We start from the raw sequence: 19127 nt of genomic DNA on the forward strand, positions 1-19127 counted from the left end.
AAGAAAATCCAAACAAATACTAACAGATAAAGGTAAAAAAGGCACATATATACAATGTTGTAGTTTAAACCATTTCTAAGAGACATACAAGATTTTAAAGATATCAAGGCATATATCTTCAATAACATCACAGTGGCTTACACAGAACTTGAGACTGATCTGTCCACCACTGACACAGATGTATCAGACACCGAGAATCGAAACAGAACCCAACAGGGCAGGAATAGGGTTAGATGTACAGCCCCTGGATCTTATAGATCTGGAGAAAGATTGGTTAATCATTTTTAAGATCATGGATACCCTCTCAGGAATAGTCCGAACCACAACAAAAATCAAAATTGATGTCATATCCATAAATTACCATTATTCTTTCATCATTAAGGCCTTTACCGGCTAGCTAAGCAGAGAAGTACTTCAATGCATGTGATAGATCTTTGCCCTGCATAAAAATCATTGTTTTATTGAAAGAAGCAGACTTTTTCCCGCACTACTGTTTGAAGAAAGTGTCTTCTAAAAACTGTCAGTAGGTTGGAAGTTGATTTTGAGTCCGTTTTAAACCTGAAAAAGTCCAACTAGATAATCTTTAATAAAATCAGACGTCTCCACCTTGGTGCCATCTGAGTTAAAATGGAGGTTTGCGAGCATTACTGATCCATCCATGGGCTCATCCACCTGCACCTGTAAATAGTTGCTCTCATCTCTTTAGTCCATAAAACCTTTGAAAAATCTGCCCCAGTCTTGACTATTCAAATTCTCTGTCTTTTTCACTAGTAATCGGATTGGATTTCAGCCTACTTTACCTTGGCCATGTCTCTAAGCACTGAACACTTTATAAATCCGAGCAATCAAGGGAGATCGCATTGGAGTATGGCAGCACTGGGAGTTATGGGTTCCTGGTCACTTCATATCCAATTCTTCTCAAACCTTAGGCTGGTAATATGCTTCTTTTTGCGACACTGTTAACTACTTGTAACAAAACTTTTGATGGTTCTGTGATCACACCCTAATAAGTTAGGTATTTTATTAGTGCTGCATCTGTAAGACTTTTAACAATTTTTGACTTTTCCAATATATTTCTTGGCCAATTCTGAGGAAAACAAGCTGTCTAATAATTTTGCACACATAGGTAAAGGGGGCATTGTATCCTTAGGTTAGACCTTCCCTCAATACACAATTACACATCACCGGATCTGCTTCATCCAATAAGCATTCTGGTTTGTATAGCATTGAGTTGAAAAATGAAATAAAAAGGATGACATAACCAAAATACTAACTTTCCTAATAGTATTATACATAGTGTATACAGAAGAGATTTGTATTCTGATGTATACGGTTGTCTTAGTGTATCTTGTGTGACATATATATAGCAGTTTCAGTGTATGCTATATGATGAATGTAGCAGTCTCAGTGTATCCTATGTTATATAGAGAGCAGAGTCTCAGTATATCCTATGTGATGTAAACAGCAGTCTTAGTGTATCCTATGTGATGCATATACAGCAGTTTCAGTGTATCTTATGTGATGTATAGACAGTAGTTTCAGTGTATACTATGTGATATATAAAGCAGAGTCTCCATGTATCCTATGTGATGCATATACAGCAGTTTCAGTGTATCTTATGTGATGTATAGACAGTAGTTTCAGTGTATACTATGTGATATATACAGCAGAGTCTCCGTGTATCCTATGTGATGTAGAGAGTAGTCTCGGTGCATTCTATATGTTGTATAAACAGCAGTTTCAATGCATACTATGTTGTGATGTATATATAGCAGGCTCACTATGTCGTAAGTAATGAATAAATCAGACCTCTTACTATTTGAGTTCTAAAAAAGTTACAGGCGCAATGATGAATTTCCTACTTTGAGGAGACTTGCGTTAAACTATGTGTTCAGAACAACTTACTGCTACCATCAATTCTTTTTAAAACTTACCATCACAAACAGTTGACTGCACTCCAGAATGACTGACGCAAATCTGGAAAAGAAGTTGCGAACAGCAACATCAGCAATACCATCTAATATCGCATGCCTCACCAAAGAAAAGCAGTTCCAACCATCACAATAGGGGTGATTGAATTGAATATTTGACCAATTACAGCAGCATAATTTTTAAGCTGATAATTTTCTATGTCTGATGAATTTTGTTAAAAATATCCAATTGGCAGTTGGCAGACAAAGGGTTCCCCACTCCTGCTGTACAGGGTCCATTCTATAGACAGTGTTATGTACCAGGTTTGTGGTAACTTCATTGATCATTATTTGGTGATCATTGGTATAGCAGTCACTTGAAAGTTTAAAGTTTAGCACTATTTGCTTTCATGTTGATAGCCCTCAGTAGCTGCATACTTTTAGTTTTCAGTGGTGGGAACAATTACACAATTTCTGGTAACCACTTTTGACCTTGTAATCCCTGTCTGGAAGAAGAACACATTTGTTCATATTAGTTCATCTCTCACTATAAAAATATCCTTTAATTGTGCTATTTTCCATAATATTTAACATTCAGAATCAGATTCTTCTTAGTAAGAAGACATCTGGATGGGGACACATATTTTTAAGTTTTCTATTTTTATATAAATGTTTCCATTTCCAATTTCTATCCCAGCAAAAGAGTCAATTTGTAGCGATAATATTTTAACAAAAGAACGTATTTCATTTGCAAATCTTGATAGCTTTATTATCTTTGGTGTATTTGTAACAAGGTTTCAGGGTATTAATTTGCAAAGTCATTAAATGGTTTCTACATTATTATGTAAAGCAATTAGTAGCCCATATGGCTTTCCCAAGATGATGGGTTTTATCACTGTTTTATTTTGTCGCACATGTTACCTATGGTTATGGATGAGACATTTCACACGCATAAAATACGTCTGACAAGCTCAGCACATTTCATAAAAACACACCATTTTATTTGTACTAAAGCATCTTTAATGTTTTATCTTTTAATATATTTACTTACCATGTTAATTGCAGAAGTGGAAAAGTGACAGCAAGTGCACAATCCCTCAATAATGTTTATGGAGTTATAGAAACAGTCGTGTGAATTACTACCTCTCAATACCTGGTAAGGGAACTGATGTCACAATATTGTCACCCATGGATTATATGATTTATTATTATTATTTAGCTGCTAACAGCTATCTAGGGTGTATGGATACTTAATTGCAAACTCAACTTTATTACATCCTATAGCTCCATAGATATGTTTAGAGTCATGAAAGAATTTTGCAATCAGTAATCAGGAAATACTTCTAACTAGTGTTGAGCATTCCGATACCGCAAGTATCGGGTATCGGCCGATATTTGCGGTATCGGAATTCCGATACCGAATTCCGATACTTCCCGCGTATCGGATACCGGAATCGGAAGTTCCCAGAATTCAAATTGAACGCAGCAGCCAATGAGGAATGAATGAAAGTGTGGGCACATCCTGTTTAGCATGGTGGGCATGTAAGTACTGGCAAGGCTGGGATTGGCTGCTGAAATGATGTCACTCTGCACTATAAAAAAGCGCTGCCGCCATTTTGCGCTCACTCTGCTGTGATTTCAGTTAGGGACAGGACGCTGTGTTCTAACTGAGGGCCAGTTGAGCTTGCTAATTGCTTTATTTTCCTTTCCAAAGGCTAATTTAGCAAAACGCTGTGTGTTCTTCACTGTTCACCTTGCTCTTGCCTTGCAGCGCTGTTTTAACAGCGTTCTGCAAGGTCTGTGTGTGTGTGTGTGTGTGTGCAGCTCACTCTGTAGTCTGTGTGCAGCCATATACCCGGTTGTATTCAGCTCAGGGGGGGTTCACACTGCCTCACACAGTTGTTCTTTTTTGCTCTTAGTGCAGCCTGCTGCACATTTTTTCTCAAATTTCCTATTAGTGTTTTTCCACCAGTCTCCAGCTCTATTGTGGAAAAACACTACATAGGATAACCTAGAGGGGGTTTTTAGGGCCTTGCAGCGCCGTTTACGGCTGTCTGCACGGTCTCCGTGTGAGCCCAGCTCGCCCTGCAGTCTGTGTGCAGCCATAGCCGGTTGGATTCAGCTCAGGGTTCGTTACTGGCTCATACCTTGCGAAAAATTTTCCTTTTTTTTCAAATAGTGCAGCCTGTTTAAAATTTGAAAAAAAAAATCCTATAAGTGTCTTTCCACTCGTATCCAGCTAAATAGTGGAAAAACACTATATAGGATAACCTAGAGGAGGGTTTTTTGGCCTTGCAGCGCCGTTTACGGCTGTCTGCACGGTCTCCGTGTGAGCCCAGCTCGCCCTGTAGTCTGTGTGCAGCCATAGCCGGTTGGATTCAGCTCAGGGTTCGTTACTGGCTCATACCTTGAGAAAAATTTTCCTTTTTTTGAAATAGTGCAGCCTGTTTAAAATTTGAAAAAAAAAAATTCCAATTAGTGTCTTTCCACCAGTCTCCAGCTCAATTGTGGAAAAACACTACATAGGATAACCTAGAGGGTTTTTTTTTGGGCCTTGCAGCGCCTTTTACGGCTGTCTGCACGGTCTCTGTGTGAGCGCAGCTCGCCCTGTAGTCTGTGTGCAGCCATAGCCGGTTGGATTCAGCTCAGGGTGCGTTAATGCCCCATACCTTGAAAAACAATTTCCTTTTTTTCAAATAGTGCAGCCAGTTTAAAATTTGAAAAAAAAAATTCCTATTAGTGTCTTTCCACTTGTATCCAGCTAAATAGTGGAAAAACACTATATAGGATAACCTAGAGGAGGGTTTTTTGGCCTTGCAGCGCCGTTTACGGCTGTCTGCACGGTCTCCGTGTGATTTAAACTAGCTCTGTAGCCCGATCTGCACCAAAAAAAAAGTTAAGTTCACCAAACACAACTTAACACTTGTGTAGGCCACATTTGAAAAATAATAAAGTTTAGTCCACAATTTACAACATTAGTGTTTCTTACACCTGTTAGGAGGAGCATTACAGGAATAAGCACACTAAGGCCTTAGTACTTTTCTGCTTATCTTTATCTGTCAACCAAGATGAAGAGGGCAGGGAGTAAGGCACGTGGGCGTGGGCGCGGAGCAGGGAGAGGAGCAGGGAGAGGACGTGGTGATTCTGTGCCTGCTGCGGGCGCCGGTGACTCGTCGTCACTCAGTTTCAGCAGGGAACAGTCCTTCATGCGCAGCTTTGTCGGAGAGCGCCGTGCACCGCTGCTGCGTGAAGACCAAATTGAAGCCGTTGTCGGGTGGATGGCAGCTAACGCCTCGGCATCGACTTCAGTTAGTGCCACATCCTCTCAGGCACAGAGCACTGGAGAGCAGCCATCTGTCTCTTCACCACCTGCCAAATTGGCCAGGCAGTCAGAGAGCCCAGGACAGGAGCCGTCTCTACTTCTGTTCTCTGAATCTCTTGGCTTGGAAACAGGGGGCCAGCCAAGCAGCATTGGAGAAATGGAAGAAGAGGCAGTGTGCAGTGATGCCCAACACCTTTTTCTCTCTGACTCTGAAGAGGCAGTTGGGCCAGTGCCTCCGGTGACCACAGCGCAGTACGCATCTGATGATGAAACTCAGGTGCCGCTTTCTCGTGCGTACTGTGCTGCTGAGACTACCCAGGAGGAGCAGTTGGTGGCAGAGGGTAGTGGAGATGATGAGGTCCTTGACCCATCGTGGCGTGAGGAACAGGAAGGTGGTGGGAGCAGCTCAGAGGAAGAGCTTCCTCTTACGGGCCAAAGAGGGAGAGGGAGGGGGAAGACTGCGGAGCCTGTAGCCTCCACTTTGGCACCCGTTAGGAGCCTGTCTCTTTCCAAAGCCAAAAAGGGCGCTCCCAAGACTTGCAGTGCCTGGTCCTTTTTTGACACAGTTGCAGATGACATTTGTTTTGTCAAATGCAAGCTGTGTCATCATAAAGTAAAAAGAGGGAAAAATGTCAGCAACCTCAATACCACAAATATGTGGAAACATGTGCGGACCAGGCACGCGGTGGAGTTACAGAAACACACTGAAGATGTAGGCCAACCAACAGCGGCAGCTACCACCTCTTCAGCTCGTGTTGCCTCTTCCTCCAGCTCACGCACAGCTGGTTTGGCTTCCTCCCAGAGACCTTGTGTAATTCCACCCACAGCACCACCTTCCCAGTCATCCTCACACTCCCAGTCTACTCTACAGCCATCGGTAGTACAGGCATGGGAGAAAAGGCGGGCATTCTCGGCCAACCACCCCCGAGCACAGGCTCTGAATGCAGGCATTGCCAAACTGTTGTCCCTGGAAATGCTCTCGTTCAGGCTGGTGGAGACTGACAGCTTCCGTGACTTGATGGCATTGGCAGTCCCACAGTACAAGGTGCCCAGCCGCTTTTACTTCAGCAGGCAGGCTGTCCCTGCCCTGCACAGGCATGTTGAGGCAAACATAAAACATGCGCTACTGAACGCCGTCAGTAGCAAGGTCCACCTCACCACCGATGCGTGGACCAGTCAGCATGGACAGGGGCGATATGTTTCCCTCACTGCCCATTGGGTTAATGTTGTTGAGCCAGGTACAGATCGTGCGAGTGGCGCAGGACGTGTCCTGCCCACTCCAAGGATTGCAGGAATCCAGTCTGTACGCATCGACTCCTCCTCTTACACCAGTTCCTCTGATTCCTCTCTGCAGGATCCGTCACAGTCCACCCCCACATGGACCCGTGAACGTTTACCTATGACCGACATGAGCACAGCCGTGGCCAAACATCAGCAGGCCGTCTTGAAACTAGTTTCATTGGGGCATCGAAGCCACACAGCGCAGGAGCTCTGGAATGCCATAAAGCAGGAGAGCGATGTGTGGTTACTGCCAGCGAATCTCCAGCCAGGCATGGTAGTGTGTGACAATGGCCGAAATCTGGTGGCAGCTTTGGCCCTTGGCAACCTCACTCACATCCCATGTCTGGCACATGTGCTCAATTTGGTTGTGCAGAGTTTTCTGAGGGACTATCCGGATCTTGATGCCCTGCTGCACAAGGTCCGCCTAGAGTGTGCTCACTTGCGGCGTTCCAGCTTGGCCAGATCCCGCATTGCTGCTCTGCAGCGCAGATTCCGCCTTCCGGAACACCGCATCATGTGTGACCTACCTACCCGGTGGAATTCCACGTTACATATGTTGGAGCGGTTGTGTGAGCAGCAGCAAGCAGTTATGGAGTACCAGCTGCATCAGGCGCAAAGAAGTCGCAGTCAGCGCCGATCAGACTTCACAACCACAGAGTGGGCCACTATGAAGGACGTCTGCCAGGTTTTGCGTCCTTTTGATTATTCCACGTGGATGGCAAGTGCAGATGATGCACTAGTCAGCATGACTGTCCCCCTTATCTGCCTGCTTCAGCAAACTTTGCAAGGCTTAAGGGATGATGTGGTGGAAGAGGTGGAGGATGAGGAGTCACCTTTTCCATCAGCTTCTGGAGAGTCAGCGCCACGTGGTTCCTCACAAAGGGGTACGCAGGGGCCAATTTGTGAGGAGGATGAGGAGGAGTCAATGGACGAGGAAGAGCTCCGTCCAGAGGAGGGAGCGACACAATTGTCCAGTGGTCAGTGTGTACAGCGAGGGTGGGGTGATGACGAGCGGGCAGAGATCATGTCTCAAGCAGGGGACAGCGTTTCTGGGCCGGTTGGCACTCTGCAGCACATGGTGGATTTTATGCTGCAGTGCCTGAGAAATGACCGCTGCATCGACCACATTCTCAACATGCCTGATTATTGGGTGTTCACCCTCCTCGATCCTCGCTACCGGGACAACGTCCAAAACCTCATCCCTGCGTTGACCCGGGAGCGTAAATTGCGGGAGTACCACGACACACTGGTGAATTCCATCATCTTCTCCTGTCCAACTGAGAGGAGTGCTGCTAGTGCTTTACAAAGCAGCTCAGTGCGTCGAGGCAGTGGGGGAGGCTCTGCCCAAAGAGGGAGCAGAAGCAGTGCCTCTGCCCAAGGCAAGCCGAGTATGGCACAACTCTGGCACACTTTTGTGTGCCCGCCCCAAATGTCTACACCATCACCGGCGGCTCCAGTCAGCAGGAGGCAACGGTTCCGTCAGATGGTGACAGACTACATGGCTTGCCCTCTTACTGTACTCCCCGACGGCTCTTCCCCGTTCAAGTTTTGGGTCTCTAAGCTGGATACATGGCCAGAGCTAAGTCAGTATGCATTGGAGGTGCTGGCTTGCCCTGCGGCTAGTGTCTTATCGGAACGTGTCTTTAGTGCCGCAGGTGGTGTACTAACAGACCGTCGCATGCGACTATCCTCCGATAACGTTGACCGGCTTACTTTCCTGAAAATGAACCAGGCATGGATCTCGCAGGAATTTGCCACTCCTCTGCCTGATTAATTAATTGGGTGTCATCCATGTCTTCTGCTGTGTTCATCTTTCTACCACCTGAAATGCTATTCCTGGGCTCCAACACCGCCAGTTGCGGCTCAGAAGTGCAGGCTGCACAGTCAAAACATACGACCCAGTGTTATTGGGTTTCAGTAACGTCAGCTGATCCCCAGCTGTGTAGCCGGCAATGTGTCCTGCGACCGCTACGCTGGCACAACAACCTGAATGTAAGGGAACCTGCCCCCCCCCCCGTCGTTTGTTACTGAAAGAGCCATCTTGTGCAGCAGTAATGCTGCACAAGGAAAAGGTAGCTATTTTTTTTGGGCTCCTTGCACACGCAGAACTTAACACTTATAAAATGTGTTCACTGATACCGTTATACTGTCCCAGAGCTGGGACTTTCCTTCGTAATGTGACGCAGCACAGCTGTCATTCATACCCCCTTGGTGCCATGCGCTGCCTCCTCAGCGTTGTTTTAAGCTGTCACGGAGCCTGCGCTGTTCTGTTATCCCTTGGCCATGCCCTATTTGCGCTGCCTGTCTTCTGACATAATTTGGTGTCAGGCTGGCTGCGCCTGTGCGGCCGCGCTGCCATAGATCCCGCCTCGCAGTGTCTTCTGATTGAGTCACACTGCGGGCCTGGGATCCATGGGCATGCGCAGTGCATATCTTCCCCTCGGGCTCTCGCTCATTTCCCTCCGCCTTCTTTAGACTGTGCGCCGTCAGCTGATCCCTAATAGCATGCCACGGCCGTGACAACGCACAGTCTGAAGAAGAGGGAAGGAGGGGAGTGAGAGTCGAGGATATGCACTGTGCATGCCCATGGATCCAAGGCCCGCAGTGGGATTACGTTAGACGAGACTGCGAGGTGGGATCTGGAGCAGCGTGGACGCACAGGCACTGACAGCCTGACACCAAATTATGTCAGAAGACAGGCAGCGCTAATTGGGCATGGCCAAGGGATAACAGAACAGCGCAGGCTCCGTGACAGTTTAAAACAACGCTGAGGAGGCAGCACATGGCACCAAGGGGATAGGAATGACAGCTGTGCTGTGTCCCATTACGAAGGAAATTCGCACCTCCGTGACGGTTTAATGGTATAAGGGGACACATTTTTAGTGTTTACTTCTGTGTTTGCAAGGAGCATAATTAAAAGAGCAACCTTTTCCTTTTGCATCCTTAGCGCTGCACAAGATGGCTCTTTCAGCTACAAACGTCTTGGGGGGGGGGTTAAAGGTTCCCTTTCAACTTGCTCCAATCAGGCTTCGGCCTACACTATGTTCCTCTGCTCCTCCTGCTGTCCCTGGGCTCTAACACCGCCAGTTGGTGCCTGGAAGTGCTGTGTGCACAGTCAACAGTCGCTCCTCTGTTATTGGGGTTCAGTAACGTCAGCTGATCCCCAGCTGTGTGTGCGGTAATACCTCCAATCTGCTCCTCCTGCTGTCCCTGGGCTCTAACACCGCCAGTTGGTGCCTGGAAGTGCTGTGTGCACAGTCAACAGTCGCTCCTCTGTTATTGGGGTTCAGTAACGTCAGCTGATCCCCAGCTGTGAGTGTGGTAATACCTCCAATCTGCTCCTCCTGCTGTCCCTGGGCTCTAACACCGCCAGTTGGTGCCTGGAAGTGCTGTGTGCACAGTCAACAGTCGCTCCTCTGTTATTGGGGTTCAGTAACGTCAGCTGATCCCCAGCTGTGTATCCGGCAACGTGTCATGCGACCGCCACGCTGGCACAACTAAAATGTAAGGGGACCTGTCCCCCCCCCCCCCCTAGGCGTTTGTTACTGAAAGAGCCACCATGTGCAGCACTAATCCTGCACAAGGGAAAGGTCGCTCTTGAAATTATGCTCCTTGGAAACGCTGAACTACACACTCATGTAATGTGTCCCCTCACACCGTCCAACCGTCCCAGAGGTGGGACTTTCCTTTGTAATGTGACGCAGCACAGCCGTCATTGCTACCCCCTTGGCACCGTGCGCTGCCTCCTTAGCGTTGTTTGATTCCGTCATGGACCCTGCACTGTTATGTTATCCCTTGGCCATGCACAGTTTGCGCTGCCCGTCCTCTGACATCATTTGTTGTCGTCCTGGCTGCGCCTGTGCGTCCACGCTGCCCGAAATCCCACCTCGCAGTGTCGTCTAATGTGATCCCACAGTGGGCCTGGTATCCATGGCCATGCGCAGTGCATATACTAGCCTCTCATTCCCCTTCTTCATGCTTCTTCAGACTAGGCGGCGTCAGCTGATCCCTAATAGCATGCCACGGCCGTGACGCCGCACAGTCTGAAGAAGCATGAAGGAGGTGAGTGAGAGGCGATGATATGCACTGCGCATGCCCATGGATCCCTGGCCCGCAGTGGGATTACATTTGATGACACTGCAAGGTTGGATCTCGGGCAGCTTTGACGCACAGGCACTGCCAGCCTGACACCTAAATGATGTCAGAAGACGGGCACCGCTAACTGTGCATGGCCAAGGGATAACATTACAGCGCGGGCTCCGTGACAGAACCAAACAACGTTGAGGAGGTGGCGCACGGCACCAAGGGGGTTGGAATGACGGCTGTGCTGTGTCACATTACAAAGGAAAGTCCCACTTCCGGGATGGTTTGACGGTGTGAGGGGACACATTATATGAGTGTGTACTTCAGCGTTTGCAAGGAGCATAATTTTCGGAGCCACCATTTTCCATATGCAGTATTACTGCTGTACAAGATGGCTCTTTCAGCAACAAATGCCTGGGGGGGGGGGGGTTAAAGGTTCCCTTTCAACTTGCTCCACTGCAGGCTTCGGCCTACACTCTGCTCCTCTTTGATTCCCTGGGTTTCAACACTGTCAGTTGACACCTGGAAGTGTTGTCTACACAGAAAAAACACTAGGTGATGTGTCAGTGGGGTTCAGCACCGCCAGCTGTTCCCCTGCTGTGTAGTCGGCATCGTGTCCAGCACAAGCCACGCTGGCACAACCGACCAAAAGCTTCCACCAGTGCAGGCTTCGGCCTACACTTTGCTCCTCTCCTCCTCCTGCTGACCCTGGGCTCAAACACCGCTAGTTTTTGCCCGGAACTGCTAGCTGCACAGAGAAAAACACCAGCCAATGTGTTAGTGGGGTTCAGCAACGCCAGCTGTTCCCCTGCTGTGTAGCTGGCAACGTGTCCTGCAAACGCCACGCAGGCACATGAACTGAAATTGAAGGGAGCCTGGCCCCCTCTCCCCCAGGTGTTTCTATGTATAACAGCCACCTTGTACAGTAGTACTGCTGCATTTGTACAAGGTGGCTGACTTTTTATCCTTGCCCACGTGGAACTCAACACGTACAAAATGTGTCTCTTTGAGACCATTCCACTGTCCCTGAGGTGTGACTTTCCTTTCTAATGATACGCAGCACCCCCCTTGGTAGCGCTTCCCATGTTCTGACATCATCGGTTGGCTAGTTGCGCCTGTGCGTCCGCCCTGCCTGAATAAAATGCTCCTCGTTGTCTTAATTATTTTGACTGCGAGGGTGTGATTGATGGGCACGAGCAGTGCATATCTTCGCCTGTCTTAACTCATCTCCTTCCGCCTTCTTCAGACTGTGCAGCCTCATGGCCGCGGCATGCGAGAAGGGATCAGATGAGGCCGCCCAGTCTGAAGCAGGTGTAAGGACATGTGTGAGCGTCAAACATATTTAGTGCACCAGGGCACAAATCCCAGCACCGCAGTGTGATTTTTTTAAAAACACACTGTGGGTCTGGGCCTCATGTCCACCGCTAACCGCAACGGCCAACATGAAATGAGGTCATAAGACAGGAAGCGCTCACAGCGCATGGCCAAAGGATCACAAGAGCGCAGACTCCTGTACAGCAACTAACAACGCTCAGGAAGCTGCGCCCATGCAAAAAGGTGTTGTTTTCGACACCTGTGCTGCTTTTCTTTAAAAAGACAAGTCACGCCTCCACTACTGTTTAACAGTATAATGGGCTAAATAGTGTACGTGTTGCATTCAGCGTGTGCAAGTAGACAAATTAATAGAGCAACCTTTTACTTGTGCAGCATTAATGCTGCAGAAGGAGTTGCTCTTGTACTTTGTAACACCTGAGGGGGGGTTAAAGGTAACCTTTGAAATTGGTTCAACTAGGCTTCGGCCTACACTCTGCTCCTCTCCTCCTCCTGCTGACCCTGGGTTCTAACAACGCTAGTTTTTGCCCGGAAATGCTAGCTGCACAGAGAAAAACGCCAGCCAATGTGTTAGTGGGGTTCAGCAATGCCAGCTGTTTCCCTGCTGTGTAGCTTGCATCGTGTCCAGCACAAGCCACGCTGGCACAACCGACCAAAAGCTGCCACCAGTGCAGGCTTCGGCCTACACTTTGCTCCTCTCCTCCTCCTCCTGCTGACCCTGGGCTCTAACACCGCTAGTTTTTGCCCGGACATGCAATCTGCACAGAGAAAAACACCAGTCAATGTGTCAGTGGGGTTCAGCAGCGCCAGCTGTTCCCCTGCTGTGTAGCTTGCAACGTGACCTGCAAACGCCACGCAGGCACATGAACTGAAATTGAAGGGAGCCTGCCCCCCACCCCCAGGTGTTTCTATGTATAACAGCCACCTTGTACAGCAGTACTGCTGCATTTGTACAAGGTGGCTGATGTTTTCTCCTTGCCCACGTGGAACTCAACACGTACAAAATGTGTCTCATTAGAGACCAATGCTAATGTCCCTGAGGTGTGACTTTCCTTTTTAATGACACGCAGCACCCCCATTGTTAGCGCTGCCCGTCTTCTGACATCATTGGTTGGCTGCCTGTGCCTGTGCGTCCGCCCTGCCCGACACAACGCCCCTCGTTGTCTCATATTTTGGATGCGAGGGTGTTATTGATGGGCATGTGCAGTGCATATGTTCACCTGTTTTAAGTCACCTCCTTCCGCCTTCTTCAGACTGGGTGTCCTCATGGCCGCGGCATGCGATAAGGGATCAGATGAGGCCGCCCAGTCTGAAGCAGGTGTAAGGACATGTGTGAGCGGCAAACATATTTAGTGCACCAGGGCACGAATCCCAGCACCGCAGTGTGATTTTTTAAAAACACACTGTGGGTCTGGGATTCATGTCCATCGCTAACCGCAACGGCCAACATGAAATGAGGTCATAAGACAGGAAGCGCTCACAGCGCATGGCCAAAGGATCACAAGAGCGCAGACTCCTGTACAGCAACTAACAACGCTCAGGAAGCTGCGCCCATGCAAAAAGGTGTTGTTTTCGACACCTGTGCTGCTTTTCTTTAAAAAGACAAGTCACGCCTCCACTACTGTTTAACAGTATAATGGGCTAAATAGTGTACGTGTTGCATTCAGCTTGTGCAAGTAGACAAATTAATAGAGCAACCTTTTACTTGTGCAGCATTAATGCTGCAGAAGGAGTGGCTCTTGTACTTTGTAACACCTGAGGGGGGGTTAAAGGTAACCTTTGAAATTGGTTCAACTAGGCTTCGGCCTACACTCTGCTCCTCTCCTCCTCCTGCTGACCCTGGGCTCTAACAATGCTAGTTTTTGCCCGGAAATGCTAGCTGCACAGAGAAAAACACCAGCCAATGTGTTAGTGGGGTTCAGCACCGCCAGCTGTTCCCCCGCTGTGTAGCCGGCATCGTGTCCAGCACAAGCCACGCTGGCACAACCGACCAAAAGCTGCCACCAGTGCAGGCTTCGGCCTACACTTTGCTCCTCTCCTCCTCCTCCTGCTGACCCTGGGCTCTAACACCGCTAGTTTTTGCCCGGACATGCAATCTGCACAGAGAAAAACACCAGTCAATGTGTCAGTGGGGTTCAGCAACGCCAGCTGTTCTCCTGCCGTGTAGCTTGCAACGTGACCTGCAAACGCCACGCAGGCACATGAACTGAAATTGAAGGGAGCCTGCCCCCCACCCCCAGGTGTTTCTATGTATAACAGCCACCTTGTACAGCAGTACTGCTGCATTTGTACAAGGTGGCTGACTTTTTCTCCTTGCCCACGTGGAACTCAACACGTACAAAATGTGTCTCATTAGAGACCATTACAATGTCCCTGAGGTGTGACTTTCCTTTGTAATGACGCGCAGCACCACCCTTGTTAGCGCTGCCCGTCTTTTGACATCATTGGTTAGCTGGCTGCGCCTGTGCATCTCCCCTGCTCGAAACAACGCCCCTCGGTGTCTTATTTTTTTGGACAGCGAGGGTTTGATTGATGGGCATGTGCAGTGCATATGTTTGCCTGTGTTCACTCATCTCCTTCTGCCTTCTTCAGACTGGGTGTCCTCATGGCCGCGGCAGGCGATAAGGGATCAGATGAGGCCGCCCAGTCTGAAGCAGGTGTAAGGACATGTGTGAGCGTCAAACATATTTACTGCACAAGGCCACGAATCCCAGCCACGCAGTGTGATTTTTTGAAAACACACTGTGGGTCTGGGATTCATGTCCACCGCTAACTGCAACGGCCAACATGAAATGAGGTCATAAGACAGGAAGCGCTCACAGCGCATGGCCAAAGGATCACAAGAGCGCAGACTCCTGTACAGCAACTAACAACGCTCAGGAAGCTGCGCCCATGCAAAAAGGTGTTGTTTTCGACACCTGTGCTGCTTTTCTTTAAAAAGACAAGTCACGCCTCCACTACTGTTCAACAGTATAATGGGCTAAATAGTGTACGTGTTGCATTCAGCTTGTGCAAGTAGACAAATTAATAGAGCAACCTTTTACTTGTGCAGCATTAATGCTGCAGAAGGAGTGGCTCTTGTACTTTGTAACACCTGAGGGGGGGTTAAAGGTAACCTTTGAAATTGGTTCAACTAGGCTTCGGCCTACACTCTGCTCCTCTCCTCCTCCTGCTGACCCTGGGCTCTAACAACGCTAGTTTTTGCCCGGAAATGCTAGCTGCACAGAGAAAAACACCAGCCAATGTGTTAGTGGGGTTCAGCACCGCCAGCTGTTCCCCCGCTGTGTAGCCGGCATCGTGTCCAGCAAAAACCACGCTGGCACAACCGACCAAAAGCTGCCACCAGTGCAGGCTTCGGCCTACACTTTGCTCCTCTCCTCCTCCTGCTGACCCTGGGCTCAAACACCGCTAGTTTTTGCCCGGAAATGCTAGCTGCACAGAGAAAAACACCAGCCAATGTGTTAGTGGGGTTCAGCACCGCCAGCTGTTCCCCCGCTGTGTAGCCGGCATCGTGTCCAGCACAAGCCACGCTGGCACAACCGACCAAAAGCTGCCACCAGTGCAGGCTTCGGCCTACACTTTGCTCCTCTCCTCCTCCTGCTGACCCTGGGCTCAAACACCGCCAGTTTTTGCCCGGACATGCGATCTGCACAGAGAAAAACACCAGCCAATGTGTTAGTGGGGTTCAGCAACGCCAGCTGTTCCCCTGCTGTGCAGCTTGCAACGTGACCTGCAAACGCCACGCAGGCACATGAACTGAAATTGAAGGGAGCCTGGCCCCCACCCCCAGGTGTTTCTATGTATAACAGCCACCTTGTACAGCAGTACTGCTGCATTTGTACAAGGTGGCTGATGTTTTCTCCTTGCCCACGTGGAACTCAACACGTACAAAATGTGTCTCTTTGAGACCATTCCACTGTCCCTGAGGTGTGACTTTCCTTTCTAATGATACGCAGCACCCCCCTTGGTAGCGCTTCCCGTCTTCTGACATCATTGGTTGGCTACTTGCGCCTGTTCGTCCGCCCTGCCTGAATAAAATGCTCCTCGTTGTCTTAATTATTTTGACTGCGAGGGTGTGATTGATGGGCACGAGCAGTGCATATCTTCGCCTGTCTTAACTCATCTCCTTCCGCCTTCTTCAGACTGTGCAGCCTCATGGCCGCGGCATGCGAGAAGGGATCAGCAGAGGCCGCCCAGTCTGAAGCAGGTGTAAGGACGTGTGTGAGCGGCCAAAATATTTACTGCTCAAGGCCACGAATCCCAGCACCGCAGTGTGGCTTTATGAAAAGACACTGTGGGTCTGGGATTTATGGCCATCGTTAACCGCACCGGCCCACATGAAATGATGTCATAAGATGGGCAGCGCTAACAGGGCATTGCCAAGGGATAACACAAGAGCGCAGACTCCTGTACAGCAAATAACAACGCTCAGGAAGCTGCGCCAAGCACCAAGGCGTTATTTTGGACACCTGTGCTGCGTCTCATCAAAAAACCAAGTCACGCATCCACTACAGTTTGACTGTAGAATGGGGTAAATTGTGTATGTCTTTCATTCAGCGTGTGCAAGTAGACAAATTAATAGAGCAACCTTTCACTTGTGCAGCATTAATACTGCACAAGGTGTGTCTCTTGTACTTTGTAACACCTGAGGGGGGGGTTAAAGGTTTCCTTTGAAATTGGTTCAACTAGGCTTCAGCCTACACTCTGCTCCTCTCCTCCTCCTCCTGCTTCAACACGGGCTCTAACATCGCTAGTTTTTGCCCGCAAGTGCTAGCTGCACAGAGAAAAACACACGCCATTGTGTTAGTGGGGTTCAGCAACGCCAGCTGTTCCCCCAGTGTGTAGCCGGCAAAGTGTCCTGCAAACGCAACGCAGACACAAAGCTGCCTCCAGTGCAGGCTTCGGCCTACACTCATCTCCCCCTGCTTACCCTTTGCTCCAACACCGCTAGTTGGGGCTCTAGGAAGACAATCTTTAATAGGCAAGGCAACGCATCTGGGTTCCAGCACCGCCAGCTGGTTCTCGGCAGTGTTCTTGTCACAGGTACTCCCTCGTGCCAAGCCTGGTTTCAGCACCGTCAGCTGTTTCCGGGTTGTGTCAACTTCACTGAGACGCCTATGCTTGCCCCGTCATGGTGCGGTCGAGTTAGCCAACTCCAGGGTGCCTCCAGTTTAGGAGCTTCCTATGTGGGCTGCGTGAACTGGTAGTCAAGGCTGGTTCTGTAGTGCCAGTAGGCCCAGCTCCCCCTGTAGGACTGTTGGGGTTCGGTAACTGCGGCTGCCTCGCGGCCTAGCTGTTCTCTCCTCTCCTGTGGACCTTCGGGTCCACCACCTGGTTCCAGCACCGTCAGCTGGTTCCGGGCCGAGCCTTTGGCTTAGGTGCCTCCTCCTGGGTATCCGAGTTCCGCCAACGCCAGGCGGTCCTTGGTAGTGCTTTTAAGCGCGGGCACCTACAGCTTAGTAACCGGGTTCCAGCACCGTCAGCTGGTCCTCGGTCGTGCCATTGGCTCTTGCACACTGGGGCAACGCATCCGGGTTCCAGCACCGCCAGCTGGTTCTCGGCAGTGTTCTTGTCACAGGTACTCCCTCGTGCCAAGCCTGGTTTCAGCACCGTCAGCTGTTTCCGGGTTGTGTCAACTTCACTGAGACGCCTATGCTTGCCCCGTCGTGGTGCGGTCGAGTTAGCCAACTCCAGGGTGCCTCCAGTTTAGGAGCTTCCTATGTGGGCTGCGTGAACTGGTAGTCAAGGCTGGTTCTGTAGTGCCAGTAGGCCCAGCTCCCCCTGTAGGACTGTTGGGGTTCGGTAACTGCGGCTGCCTCGCGGCCTAGCTGTTCTCTCCTCTCCTGTGGACCTTCGGGTCCACCACCTGGTTCCAGCACCGTCAGCTGGTTCCGGGCCGAGCCTTTGGCTTAGGTGCCTCCTCCTGGGTATCCGAGTTCCGCCAACGCCAGGCGGTCCTTGGTAGTGCTTTTAAGCGCGGGCACCTACAGCTTAGTAACCGGGTTCCAGCACCGTCAGCTGGTCCTCGGTCGTGCCATTGGCTCTTGCACACTGGGGCAACGCATCCGGGTTCCAGCACCGCCAGCTGGTTCTCGGCAGTGTTCTTGTCACAGGTACTCCCTCGTGCCAAGCCTGGTTTCAGCACCGTCAGCTGTTTCCGGGTTGTGTCAACTTCACTGAGACGCCTATGTTTGCCCCGTCGTGGTGCGGTCGAGTTTTGCCAACTCCAGGGTGCCTCCAGTTTAGGAGCTTCCTATGTGGGCTGCGTGAACTGGTAGTCAAGGCTGGTTCTGTAGTGCCAGTAGGCCCAGCTCCCCCTGTAGGACTGTTGGGGTTCGGTAACTGCGGCTGCCTCGCGGCCTAGCTGTTCTCTCCTCTCCTGTGGACCTTCGGGTCCACCACCTGGTTCCAGCACCGTCAGCTGGTTCCGGGCCGAGCCTTTGGCTTAGGTGCCTCCTCCTGGGTATCCGAGTTCCGCCAACGCCAGGCGGTCCTTGGTAGTGCTTTTAAGCGCGGGCACCTACAGCTTAGTAACCGGGTTCCAGCACCGTCAGCTGGTCCTCGGTCGTGCCATTGGCTCTTGCACACTGGGGCAACGCATCCGGGTTCCAGCACCGCCAGCTGGTTCTCGGCAGTGTTCTTGTCACAGGTACTCCCTCGTGCCAAGCCTGGTTTCAGCACCGTCAGCTGTTTCCGGGTTGTGTCAACTTCACTGAGACGCCTATGTTTGCCCCGTCGTGGTGCGGTCGAGTTTTGCCAACTCCAGGGTGCCTCCAGTTTAGGAGCTTCCTATGTGGGCTGCGTGAACTGGTAGTCAAGGCTGGTTCTGTAGTGCCAGTAGGCCCAGCTCCCCCTGTAGGACTGTTGGGGTTCGGTAACTGCGGCTGCCTCGCGGCCTAGCTGTTCTCTCCTCTCCTGTGGACCTTCGGGTCCACCACCTGGTTCCAGCACCGTCAGCTGGTTCCGGGCCGAGCCTTTGGCTTAGGTGCCTCCTCCTGGGTATCCGAGTTCCGCCAACGCCAGGCGGTCCTTGGTAGTGCTTTTAAGCGCGGGCACCTACAGCTTAGTAACCGGGTTCCAGCACCGTCAGCTGGTCCTCGGTCGTGCCATTGGCTCTTGCACACTGGGGCAACGCATCCGGGTTCCAGCACCGCCAGCTGGTTCTCGGCAGTGTTCTTGTCACAGGTACTCCCTCGTGC

The sequence above is a fragment of the Ranitomeya imitator genome, chromosome 4, assembly GCF_032444005.1.
Source record: "Ranitomeya imitator isolate aRanImi1 chromosome 4, aRanImi1.pri, whole genome shotgun sequence".
Lineage (NCBI taxonomy): Eukaryota > Metazoa > Chordata > Amphibia > Anura > Dendrobatidae > Ranitomeya > Ranitomeya imitator.